This window comes from Procambarus clarkii, chromosome 2 (genome assembly GCF_040958095.1).
Source record: "Procambarus clarkii isolate CNS0578487 chromosome 2, FALCON_Pclarkii_2.0, whole genome shotgun sequence".
Classification (NCBI taxonomy): Eukaryota; Metazoa; Arthropoda; class Malacostraca; order Decapoda; family Cambaridae; genus Procambarus; species Procambarus clarkii.
In genome coordinates, this window is record NC_091151.1 from 38,600,120 (window position 1) to 38,613,314 (window position 13,195).

Here is a 13,195-nt window from a genome sequence, read left to right on the forward strand (position 1 = left end):
CTAATACCCCCTTCCCCCCGTTCCATCCCAAATCCTTATCCTGACCCCTTCCAAGTGCTATATAGTCGAATTGACTTGGCGCTTTCCCTTGATATTCCCTCCCTCCCTCCCTAGACAAAATTAAATCGTTCTAAAATTAGAAGCAGGTAATTTGAATAAAAAATTTATGTAAAAATAAGAAATCATTCATATTGCCTCTACAAACAGTTTATTTTGAATTACGACTAAATCAAATGTTATTTACATCATGCTGGATAACCTTATATAACAAGCATACTAAGAACAGTGAGCGTACAGAACGACAAACTGTGAGAGATCCGTAAGAGCCTCTCAGCTCAAGGATCTGACCTTGAGCGGCCAAGCGATGACTGTAGCCTAGCTCAGTGGTGCTAGGATCTCCTGCCCAAGAATATTATGTTACATTGTCACTAGGTTCAGGCTAGTTCTTGTCACAATATGTAACTGTACACACACACACACACACACACACACACACACACACACACACACACACACACACACACACACACACACACACACACACACACACACACCTGTTGATTGACGGTTGAGAGGCGGGACCAAAGAGGGAAGGAATCATCAGGGGAAAGCGCTAAGCCAGTACGACTATATAGCACTGGGAAGGGGTCCGGATAAAGATTTGGGATGGGACGGGGGGAAAGAATGGTGCTCAACCACTTGGACGGTCGGGGATCGAACGCCAAAGAGCCGAAGCTCAACCCCCATAAGCACAACTAGGTGTGGAGGAGTATCCGGCGGTGCCCGGGACAGTCTGTCTCTCCCCCCCACCCCTAATATAGGTTATATTAGGCCTAATATAACCTATAATATAGGTTATATTAGGCCTATGTTCAGGATTGTGTCCTCACTGTTTCCACGGAGAGACATTTTTAGGCTTAACTTGACAAGAGAAAACAATCGGTGTAGGATAACATGAGAGTTTTACTGTCAGTGTTACTTAACATGAATCTTGGTTCCCTTTTGTCTTTATTTTAAACATCTATATATTTTTTATTTTAGATTTCTAATAATTATGACTCCAAGATTCTTTTAACATTTTTAATTTTAATTAATAGTAAAGTACTAGAATAGTTAAAACAATGTTTAAAACAAAGAAAACAAAGGGTGGCTCTAATGGGTGTGACTGGGGGAACGTGGTGAGTGGGGTACTTCAAGGCGCCATCATGGAGCCAACCATTTTGTCATATACATCAATGACATAGATGACAAAATTATAAACCACATTATCAAAGTTCCAGATGACACTAAGATCTATGGTAAAGTAGGAAGAGATCTACATGAACAAATCCACAAGGGCCGTGACGAGGATCCTAGTCACGGCTCTTGTGGATTTGTTCATTTGATGCATCACGTTAGTGTGCTCTCTGTGTGTGTGATCTACATGAACTCCACATATGGTCGCAAGACAGGTAAAGCCTTTTTAATACTGACAAATGCAAGACAGTGCATAACTACCCATTCAACACGACCATGTAGCAGACCCATAAAGAAAAGGGTCCTACGACCAGAAGCCACCAAGGAAAGGAGGAAAATGTATATGTTTATCTCTCAGAATGTTCGGTAATACGTTTATTGCTTGTGATGTGTGTCTATGTATGTATTAACACGATGTACTGAACGGGTTGAGAATAGCTTGAGCTACCGCATCCCTTTGTGTGTATTTTACCTCAATAAACTTATTTCAATTTCAATTTCAGAAGCCACCAGGACAGACTTGGGGAGTCCAACTCCCTGAGTCTGCTCAAACAGGTAAGCCACTGAAAGTTGCACAAGTGGGAGCTGCAGTAACAACAAAAAAAAGGTCAACCAAACCCTAGGAATAGTCAAACGAACCTCTGACTTCAAGAAAAAGAAAGTGGTTATTCAACTGGAGAAATCTCTGGGCCCCCATTTGGACTGGTTGATACCTGGTTGATACCTGGTTGATGGGGTTCTGGGAGTTCTTCTACTCCCCAAGCCCGGCCCGAGGCCAGGCTCGACTTGTGAGTTAGTATCTGTATCCAAGCATGGAGACCTCGTCCTTAGAAAGAGACATCTGCTTTGGAGAAAGTACAATGCAATAATTCCCCCCAATAACAAGTTGACTGTCATGCAGCAACGGTTGGGGGCCACAGGAATAACATTATAAACCAGACATGACAGGGCGGATCTGGTAGCAACTTTTAACATACTGAACAAGTTGGAGGATATTAACCCAGACCCCCTACTTTAAAAGGTCACATGTAACACAAACAAGGAGCAACAGCTTCAAGCTCAACAAGCCACAACGTAGGATAGAAAATAGGAGATAGGTTTTTCACCCATGGGATTGTAAAGCTATTGTAAACAAAATTCTCAGGTAAAAATGGAGGCACGTTTGACAAGCCGCTAGCTTCCTGTCCCTGTCGTGGTCACTACAAAAATGGTGGCTCTCAGATAAATGTGGTTATTTAGGGCATATCTGCTCAGTCTCTCTTCGTTTCCCTCAGCTTAGATCTTACCAAGAGCTAAGATACACTTGGCTACTGTATCTGCCAAGTTGCAATATATTTTTAATTTACGTCATCCCTGCAGTGTTGGTGTATGTGTCAACCCGTCACCCGTCCTGTTACTGTCATCGGTGAATTTACTAATTACTCTTCATCTGTGTCCACTGTCCATGTGGTTTGGCACCATTCCTTACCCCCGTCCCATCCCTAATTCATATGGTGATCCCTTCCAAATGCTAAATAGTCCTAATGGCTTGGCGCTTCCCCTGATAAGTCCCTCCCTCCCTCCCTCCTCTCTTCGTCTATGTGAATAAATTATATTTTTAGGTATATAGTGAAGAGAGGCTCTAGGACGGAGCCAGGAAACACTCCACATCCAACTATTGAATGTGAATGGTCTTGACCGTAGGTATGGGAAGGGGTCCGGGCAGGTGGGCCACCAGGAATAAAGGTTGGACATGGGACAGAGAGAGGGACGGGGGTAAAGGTGGGACGGGTGAAGGTGGGAGGGGGGGATGGGAAGCGGGGGATAAAACGAAAGCGGCTTGACCACTTTGGGTTTGTAGCATTTTTTGGTTGCATCGAAATTGTGTTAGTCATTTACTCTGACTTTCCTCCATTTATGCTAATCATGTGTCTCTTGTATTTACGGTATATGTAGCCATGACGTGTGAGAGTTTACCAGTGTAATTACCTAAGTGTAGTTACAGGATGAGAGCTACGCTCGTGGTGTCCCGTCTTCCCAGCACTCTTTGTCATATATCGCTTTGAAACTACTGACGGTCTTGGCCTCCACCACCTTCTCACCTAACTTGTTCCAACCGTCTGTGTGTACACTTCACAGTGTTCCTGGACATCCTGGGATAAGTACTCCCTCTAGTGCCCGTAATAACGAGGTCCGTACAACCGCACTAACCCACCATTCAGCTGACCTTTAGCTCGTCAAGCCCACCAATTTCCAACGGGCTCCTGCACGGGGAGAGTCGAACCCAGAGGAAGAAGGCTCGGTCGCCCATCAGGACCAGATGGCCGCATCTCTAGGGATGAGACACTGTTGGTCTGCCTGGCGGACCTGGACGAAGGGTTCCCGCGCGCCATATTCACCCGCCCTTCGCGGTTGCTGAGGCATGCAACACCTCTCCAGGAAGGGACAACACCTGATTTCATGGTGCCTTCAGCGGGTTGTTGCTCAACTGTCAGCTGTTGCACTGCAATCAGGTGTAGTTTGTGTGTTGCCAACACCTGTGTTTTGGATTTCCAAGGCTTTCATTTTCTAAATTTTCATAGGCAGTTCCAAAGGTTGTCAGCAGGTCCTCCAGACTTTAACACCAGGAAGTGAGTAATTCCAGCCAGCGAGCGCCGCCATCTTCAACACCAGCGGCCTCGTGGTGTTAAGACTCGGGCCTGGTGTTAGGGGGGGTGTCTGGGCCTGGTGTTAGGAGGGGGTGGTGTCTGGGCCTGGTGTTAGGAGGGGGTGGTGTCTGGGCCTGGTGTTAGGAGGGGGTGGTGTCTGGGCCTGGTGTTAGGAGGGGGTGGTGTCTGGGCCTGGTGTTAGGAGGGGGTGGTGTCTGGGCCTGGTGTTAGGAGGGGGTGGTGTCTGGGCCTGGTAGGGAGTGTCAGGACCCGGTAGGGAGTGTCAGGACCCGGTAGGGGGGTGTCAGGACCCGGTAGGGGGGTGTCAGGACCCGGTAGGGGGGTGTCAGGACCCGGTAGGGGGGTGTCAGGACCCGGTAGGGGGGTGTCAGGACCCGGTAGGGGGGTGTCAGGACCCGGTAGGGGGGTGTCAGGACCCGGTAGGGGGGTGTCAGGACCCGGTAGGGGGGTGTCAGGACCCGGTAGGGGGGTGTCAGGACCCGGTAGGGGGGTGTCAGGACCCGGTAGGGGGGTGGCAGGGTGCCGGTAGGGGGGTGTCAGGGTGCCGGTAGGGGGGTGTCAGGGTGCCGGTAGGGGGGTGTCAGGGTGCCGGTAGGGGGGTGTCAGGGTGCCGGTAGGGGGGTGTCAGGGTGCCGGTAGGGGGGTGTCAGGGTGCCGGTAGGGGGGTGTCAGGGTGCCGGTAGGGGGTGTCAGGGTGCCGGTAGGGGGGTGTCAGGGTGCCGGTAGGGGGGTGTCAGGGTGCCGGTAGGGGGGTGTCAGGGTGCCGGTAGGGGGGTGTCAGGGTGCCGGTAGGGGGGTGTCAGGGTGCCGGTAGGGGGTGTCAGGGTGCCGGTAGGGGGGTGTCAGGGTGCCGGTAGGGGGGTGTCAGGGTGCCGGTAGGGGGGTGTCAGGGTGCCGGTAGGGGGGTGTCAGGGTGCCGGTAGGGGGGTGTCAGGGTGCCGGTAGGGGGGTGTCAGGGTGCCGGTAGGGGGGTGTCAGGGTGCCGGTAGGGGGGTGTCAGGGTGCCGGTAGGGGGGTGTCAGGGTGCCGGTAGGGGGGTGTCAGGGTGCCGGTAGGGGGGTGTCAGGGTGCCGGTAGGGGGGTGTCAGGGTGCCGGTAGGGGGGTGTCAGGGTGCCGGTAGGGGGGTGTCAGGGTGCCGGTAGGGGGGTGTCAGGGTGCCGGTAGGGGGGTGTCAGGGTGCCGGTAGGGGGGTGTCAGGGTGCCGGTAGGGGGGTGTCAGGGTGCCGGTAGGGGGGTGTCAGGGTGCCGGTAGGGGGGTGTCAGGGTGCCGGTAGGGGGGTGTCAGGGTGCCGGTAGGCGGGTGTCAGGGTGCCGGTAGGCGGGTGTCAGGGTGCCGGTAGGCGGGTGTCAGGGTGCCGGTAGGCGGGTGTCAGGGTGCCGGTAGGCGGGTGTCAGGGTGCCGGTAGGCGGGTGTCAGGGTGCCGGTAGGCGGGTGTCAGGGTGCCGGTAGGCGGGTGTCAGGGTGCCGGTAGGCGGGTGTCAGGGTGCCGGTAGGGGGGTGTCAGGGTGCCGGTAGGGGGGTGTCAGGGTGCCGGTAGGGGGGTGTCAGGGTGCCGGTAGGGGGGTGTCAGGGTGCCGGTAGGGGGGTGTCAGGGTGCCGGTAGGGGGGTGTCAGGGTGCCGGTAGGGGGGTGTCAGGACCCGGTAGGGGGGTGTCAGGACCCGGTAGGGGGGTGTCAGGACCCGGTAGGGGGGTGTCAGGACCCGCTAGGGGGGTGTCAGGACCCGCTAGGGGGGTGTCAGGGTGCCGGTAGGGGGGTGTCAGGGTGCCGGTAGGGGGGTGTCAGGACCCGCTAGGGGGGGGTGTCAGGACCCGCTAGGGGGGGTGTCAGGACCCGCTAGGGGGGGTGTCAGGACCCGCTAGGGGGGTGTCAGGACCCGCTAGGGGGGTGTCAGGACCCGCTAGGGGGGTGTCAGGACCCGCTAGGGGGGTGTCAGGACCCGCTAGGGGGGTGTCAGGACCCGCTAGGGGGGTGTCAGGACCCGCTAGGGGGGTGTCAGGACCCGCTAGGGGGGTGTCAGGACCCGCTAGGGGGGTGTCAGGACCCGCTAGGGGGGTGTCAGGACCCGCTAGGGGGGTGTCAGGACCCGCTAGGGGGGTGTCAGGACCCGCTAGGGGGGTGTCAGGACCCGCTAGGGGGGTGTCAGGACCCGCTAGGGGGGTGTCAGGACCCGCTAGGGGGGTGTCAGGACCCGCTAGGGGGGTGTCAGGACCCGCTAGGGGGGGTGTCAGGACCCGCTAGGGGGGGTGTCAGGACCCGCTAGGGGGGTGTCAGGACCCGCTAGGGGGGTGTCAGGACCCGCTAGGGGGGTGTCAGGACCCGCTAGGGGGGTGTCAGGACCCGCTAGGGGGGTGTCAGGACCCGCTAGGGGGGTGTCAGGACCCGCTAGGGGGGTGTCAGGACCCGCTAGGGGGGTGTCAGGACCCGCTAGGGGGGTGTCAGGACCCGCTAGGGGGGTGTCAGGACCCGCTAGGGGGGTGTCAGGACCCGCTAGGGGGGTGTCAGGACCCGCTAGGGGGGTGTCAGGACCCGCTAGGGGGGTGTCAGGACCCGCTAGGGGGGTGTCAGGACCCGCTAGGGGGGTGTCAGGACCCGCTAGGGGGGTGTCAGGACCCGCTAGGGGGGTGTCAGGACCCGCTAGGGGGGTGTCAGGACCCGCTAGGGGGGTGTCAGGACCCGCTAGGGGGGTGTCAGGACCCGCTAGGGGGGTGTCAGGACCCGCTAGGGGGGTGTCAGGACCCGCTAGGGGGGTGTCAGGACCCGCTAGGGGGGTGTCAGGACCCGCTAGGGGGGTGTCAGGACCCGCTAGGGGGGGTGTCAGGACCCGCTAGGGGGGGTGTCAGGACCCGCTAGGGGGGGTGTCAGGACCCGCTAGGGGGGGTGTCAGGACCCGCTAGGGGGGTGTCAGGACCCGCTAGGGGGGTGTCAGGACCCGCTAGGGGGGTGTCAGGACCCGCTAGGGGGGTGTCAGGACCCGCTAGGGGGGTGTCAGGACCCGCTAGGGGGGTGTCAGGACCCGCTAGGGGGGTGTCAGGACCCGCTAGGGGGGTGTCAGGACCCGCTAGGGGGGTGTCAGGACCCGCTAGGGGGGTGTCAGGACCCGCTAGGGGGGTGTCAGGACCCGCTAGGGGGGTGTCAGGACCCGCTAGGGGGGTGTCAGGACCCGCTAGGGGGGTGTCAGGACCCGCTAGGGGGGTGTCAGGACCCGCTAGGGGGGTGTCAGGACCCGCTAGGGGGGTGTCAGGACCCGCTAGGGGGGTGTCAGGACCCGCTAGGGGGGTGTCAGGACCCGCTAGGGGGGTGTCAGGACCCGCTAGGGGGGTGTCAGGACCCGCTAGGGGGGTGTCAGGACCCGCTAGGGGGGTGTCAGGACCCGCTAGGGGGGTGTCAGGACCCGCTAGGGGGGTGTCAGGACCCGCTAGGGGGGTGTCAGGACCCGCTAGGGGGGTGTCAGGACCCGCTAGGGGGGTGTCAGGACCCGCTAGGGGGGTGTCAGGACCCGCTAGGGGGGTGTCAGGACCCGCTAGGGGGGTGTCAGGACCCGCTAGGGGGGTGTCAGGACCCGCTAGGGGGGTGTCAGGACCCGCTAGGGGGGTGTCAGGACCCGCTAGGGGGGTGTCAGGACCCGCTAGGGGGGTGTCAGGACCCGCTAGGGGGGTGTCAGGACCCGCTAGGGGGGTGTCAGGACCCGCTAGGGGGGTGTCAGGACCCGCTAGGGGGGTGTCAGGACCCGCTAGGGGGGTGTCAGGACCCGCTAGGGGGGTGTCAGGACCCGCTAGGGGGGTGTCAGGACCCGCTAGGGGGGTGTCAGGACCCGCTAGGGGGGTGTCAGGACCCGCTAGGGGGGTGTCAGGACCCGCTAGGGGGGTGTCAGGACCCGCTAGGGGGGTGTCAGGACCCGCTAGGGGGGTGTCAGGACCCGCTAGGGGGGTGTCAGGACCCGCTAGGGGGGTGTCAGGACCCGCTAGGGGGGTGTCAGGACCCGCTAGGGGGGTGTCAGGACCCGGTAGGGGGGTGTCAGGACCCGGTAGGGGGGTGTCAGGACCCGGTAGGGGGTGTCAGGACCCGCTAGGGGGGTGTCAGGACCCGGTAGGGGGTGTCAGGACCCGCTAGGGGGGTGTCAGGACCCGGTAGGGGGGTGTCAGGACCCGGTAGGGGGTGTCAGGACCCGCTAGGGGGGGTGTCAGGACCCGGTAGGGGGGAGGAGGGTGGTGGAGCCCAGAGAGACACAAGGCTGTCTAACCAGTTTGCTGGGAACCACATTCTTTGCCCTATATTCACTAAAACCTACCCTCCCCCCACTTGGTATTTAAATATACCTCGTATAAACTCCGCCATTATTGTCGCCATCTTTAAAATACCTCATGTTGTCACGCCATTTAAAAAAAAGCGTTCGCTAAAAATGAAGCATATAAATTATACAAAGGAAATGTTGTTCCCCATCAATATTGATTTCACTCACCTCGGGGGTATGAAGGGCTGGTGTAGCAAGGATCCTTAGCAACATCTACGGTCACATGTTGCAGGATTTGGGGAATATACGAACAATGCGAGCTGGTTATCACATGAGGGAAACGAATTGAGGGGCCGACACCCGCCAGAGACACTCACACGACCGTCACTCGCATGGCGCTGCCGCCTCCTCCCACCCACAACACTGCACTTGTCGTACCGCACAACAATTCTTCGCTGCGTTCGTAACTGGAGAAAGTCGAAAGTGATTCATAACAAAAAAAAATCAAGAAACATCAAACTATATCATCTTATGTACGCTAATTTTATAATCATTAAGTACTAATAACTTCTTAAATCGTTATATAAAAACTAATGAGGCTTGTCTTACGGCTGGACGTGGAGAAATATCAACACCGTGAGCATTAATGAGGAAGAAAAAATGCCAGGGTAAAAAAAGCCTTAAAGCACATTGTTGTAAAGGTTGTTCTAGTGACGCAGCGCGGGACTAGGAGCAGCGGCCAGCCAGGTACTGCAGGGATAATGAATGAATACACGGCCCACATTCCCTTAATGGGGAGAGAATTGTTATTAATGAGGTTACTGGTGACGATACTATTACACACACACACATTATATATATATATATATATATATATATATATATATATATATATATATATATATATATATATATATATATATATATATATATATATATATATATATATATATATATATATATATATATATATATATATATATATATTATTAAATATGACCGAAAAAACGAATTTTTCGGTCATATTTAATAATATATGTCTACAGGAAAGACTGCTACCAAAATATACTAATATATATATATATATATATATATATATATATATATATATATATATATATATATATATATATATATATATATAATTTTCTCAAACACTGAATTTACCTTAGGGGCTACTCATGCCCGTGCCACCCCCTTCAGAAATCAATCTCGAAAATCTTCGAGCTTGATTTTAAAATTTGAGAGTTTTTGGCATTTACTGCTTCGGCGGGTAGGCGGTTCCTGCGGGTGAAAAGGCATCTGTTTCAGTCCCACATTGTGGATTGTTGAACTTAAAGCCGTTGCTCCTTGTTTGTGTTACAGCTGACCTTTTGGAGACATTGTCTGGATCAGCATCCTCCAGAGTGTTCAGTATGTGACAATTTTCGATGATTTTTGATTGTTGCCGCCACAAGCGGCTAGTTTATTGTGCACCCCATACTTATCCTGTGAGCGGTAGCGCAAAAAGCATTGCAGAGGGGCACAAAAGGTCTTTATCAGACCTCATGTTTCGATGAGATCCGCTCTGTTCTGTCTGGCTTGCAGCGTTGTTAGCCCTGTGGCCCTCAACCGTTCCTGGTATGACAATCGTCTTAGTTGTCGAATGATTTCTGGTGTCCAGTGTTGATCTTTCTCCAGAGCAGCTATGGCTTCCTCAAGATGTGGTCTCCATCACTATAAACAATAACCCAAGCGTGGGCGCACCGGAGAATTATACAGTTTGATATTACTGTATTTCAAGTAATCCGTGCACCAATGATAACAAAATCTTATGCATTTCATTTGCAAATAAAGACCTAGACGTAAGTTTTTTTGTTATATCAAACGATACAAAGGGTTAAAGATACTTAAGCTTACCATCATGTATTGACCACTGACATTACAACGTTTTCTGTCAACAGTGACTAGTACTGATGGGAAATATATGAATAAATAAACGTAAATACTTTAAGACATGGTAACATAGCACCCATGAGGGTGAGAGTTAACACCTGCACAATGTTATTGTTTGGTTCAAGATTAGTGCTTTCTGCTGATAATTATCTTATCTGGTGGCATAATGGCTCACTGAGACGTCGCAGAGAAACGCGAAAGTGCTGTGTGCAGTACTTTATGTGTAGATAAAGACTGTGTATGATACCTTATGTGTAGATAAAGACTGTGTATGATACCTTATGTGTAGATAAAGACTGTGTACGATACTTTATGTGTTGATAAAAACTGAGTACGGTACTTTATGTGTAGATAAAGATTGTACGATACTTTATGTGTAGATAAAGACTGTACGATACTTTATGTGTAGATAAAGACTGTGTACGATACTTTATGTGTAGATAAAGATTGTGTACGATACTTTATGTGTAGATAAAGATTGTGTACGATACTTTATGTGTAGATAAAGATTGTGTACGATACTTTATGTGTAGATAAAGACTGTGTACAGTACTTTATGTGTAGATAAAGACTGTGTACAGCACTTTATGTGTAGATAAAGATTGTGTACGATACTTTATGTGTAGATAAAGACTGTGTACAGTACTTTATGTGTAGATAAAGACTGTGTACGATACTTTATGTGTAGATAAAGACTGTGTACGATACTTTATGTGTAGATAAAGATTGTGTACGATACTTTATGTGTAGATAAAGACTGTGTACAGTACTTTATGTGTAGATAAAGACTGTGTACGATACTTTATGTGTAGATAAAGACTGTGTACGATACTTTATGTGTAGATAAAGATTGTGTACGATACTTTATGTGTAGATAAAGACTGTGTACAGTACTTTATGTGTAGATAAAGACTGTGTACGATACTTTATGTGTAGATAAAGACTGTGTACGATACTTTATGTGTAGATAAAGATTGTGTACGATACTTTATGTGTAGATAAAGATTGTGTAATGGGCTCACCGGATAACCCGTCCTCACGAATTGCGTCTTAACGCATAACTCCCCAAAGGTCAAAAAAGTTATGAACTAAATAGCATAACGGCTCGCGAAATTGATGTGACGTCCCGTTTTCTATTCGCGGGTCGTCGGTTAGGTTAGGTTAGGTTCGGACAATTTAGTACATCAGTTTAGTGACGTTGTGAATGTTGGAGAGGACGGGTTGTAAACAAGCGTTAGAGAGAGAAAAATGGCAGGGCGGAGAGTCCTAGCAAGCGCTGGCATGAACCCAAGTCGGCCCCACCGTCACAAGATTTCCTTGCACCTCATGCATGTTTTGTTCAACTCGCGGTAAATAAATACCCAGGAGTTAGGCAAATGCAAAAAGTTATAACTCCGCTCCAGTGCCAGGTAAGTCCACTACGGGCTCGCCATAGCCCGTGCTACTTGCCGCTTCTGTGCTAGGTAAGTCCACTACGGGCTCGCCATAGCCTGTGATACTTGCCGCTCCTGTGCCAGGTAAGTCTCACCATAGCTACTTGCCGCTTCTGTGCCAGGTAAGTCCACTACGGGCTCACCATAGCCTGTGCTACTTGCCGCTTCTGTGCCAGGTAAGTCCACTACGGGCTCACCATAGCCTGTGCTACTTGCCGCTTCTGTGCTAGGTAAGTTCACTACGGGCTCACCATAGCCTGTGATACTTGCCGCTCCTGTGCCAGGTAAGTTCACTACGGGCTCGCCATAGCCTGTGATACTTGCCGCTCCTGTGCCAGGTAAGTCCACTACGGGCTCACCATAGCCTGTGCTACTTGCCGCTTCTGTGCCAGGTAAGTCCACTACGGGCTCACCATAGCCCGTGCTACTTGCCGCTCCAGTGCCAGGTAAGTCCACTATGGGCTCGCCATAGCCTGTGCTACTTGCCGCTCCTGTGCCAGGTAAGTTCACTACGGGCTCGCCATAGCCCGTGATACTTGCCGCTCCTGTGCCAGGTAAGTCCACTACGGGCTCGCCATAGCCCGTGATACTTGCCGCTCCTGTGCCAGGTAAGTCCACTACGGACTCACCATAGCCCGTGCTACTTGCCGCTTCTGTGCCAGGTAAGTCCACTACGGGCTCGCCATGGCCCGTGCTACTTGCCGCTCCTGTGCTAGGTAAGTCCACTACGGGCTCACCATAGCCTGTGCTACTTGCCGCTCCTGTGCCAGGTAAGTCCACTACGGGCTCGCCATAGCCCGTGCTACTTGCCGCTCCTGTGCCAGGTACGTTCACTACGGACTCGCCATAGCCCGTGATACTTGCCGCTCCTGTGCCAGGTAAGTCCACTACGGGCTCGCCATAGCCCGTGCTACTTGCCGCTCCTGTGCCAGGTACGTTCACTACGGACTCGCCATAGCCCGTGATACTTGCCGCTCCTGTGCCAGGTAAGTCCACTACGGGCTCGCCATAGCCCGTGCTACTTGCCGCTCCTGTGCCAGGTACGTTCACTACGGACTCGCCATAGCCCGTGATACTTGCCGCTCCTGTGCCAGGTAAGTCCACTACGGGCTCGCCATAGCCTGTGCTACTTGAAACTTTCTGTTCCGAGTAGCTGAATCTTAATCAAGTCCTTGCGACTATATTGCACTGGGAAGGGGTCAGGATAAGGATTTTGGGATGAGACGGTGGGGCAAGGAATGGCGTCCAACTATTTGGACGGTCGGGAATTGAACACCGACCTGCATGAAGCGAGACCGTCGCTCTACCGTCCAGCCCAAGGGGGGAAACAATTTTTATTTAATGAAATTCATTTTTGAAGAATATAGGTTAGGTAATTCATCTGCCAAAAATGATAGGACCTATAACTGCTATGGAAGAATTATACATGGACTATTATAACAAAAAAATAGTATTGAATATAGAAATAGTATTCACGTTTTAGTATTGAATTGTATAGAACATAGCAAAAAGTGAACCAAGACTAACCATAAACTTTATCTAGGCCTAAACAATCAACCCAAGGCCTAACATAGTCAATCTCAGGCCCTATTTTAATAATTAATGCATATTTATGCACTCTACTAGGCCTAAGGGAAGTTACTTTGGTTGCTGGCTTCTTTCCCACTCCCTCTGTAACAATAATAGTACAAAACGTGTATATATATT

The 13,195-nt window shown here is 52.4% G+C and overlaps 1 protein-coding gene across 1 annotated transcript in view; it reads right to left on the reverse strand.

Moving 5' to 3' along the window:
• Positions 1 to 8,551, reverse strand: part of TTLL15 (tubulin tyrosine ligase-like 15) — a 71,815-nt gene extending 63,264 nt beyond the window's left edge. The window contains exon 1 of the mRNA XM_069324560.1: positions 8,349 to 8,551. The gene's annotated coding sequence lies outside the window, so the exon portion shown is untranslated. The remainder of the gene's footprint in view (positions 1 to 8,348) is intronic.
• Between the last annotated feature and the right edge of the window lie 4,644 nt (positions 8,552 to 13,195).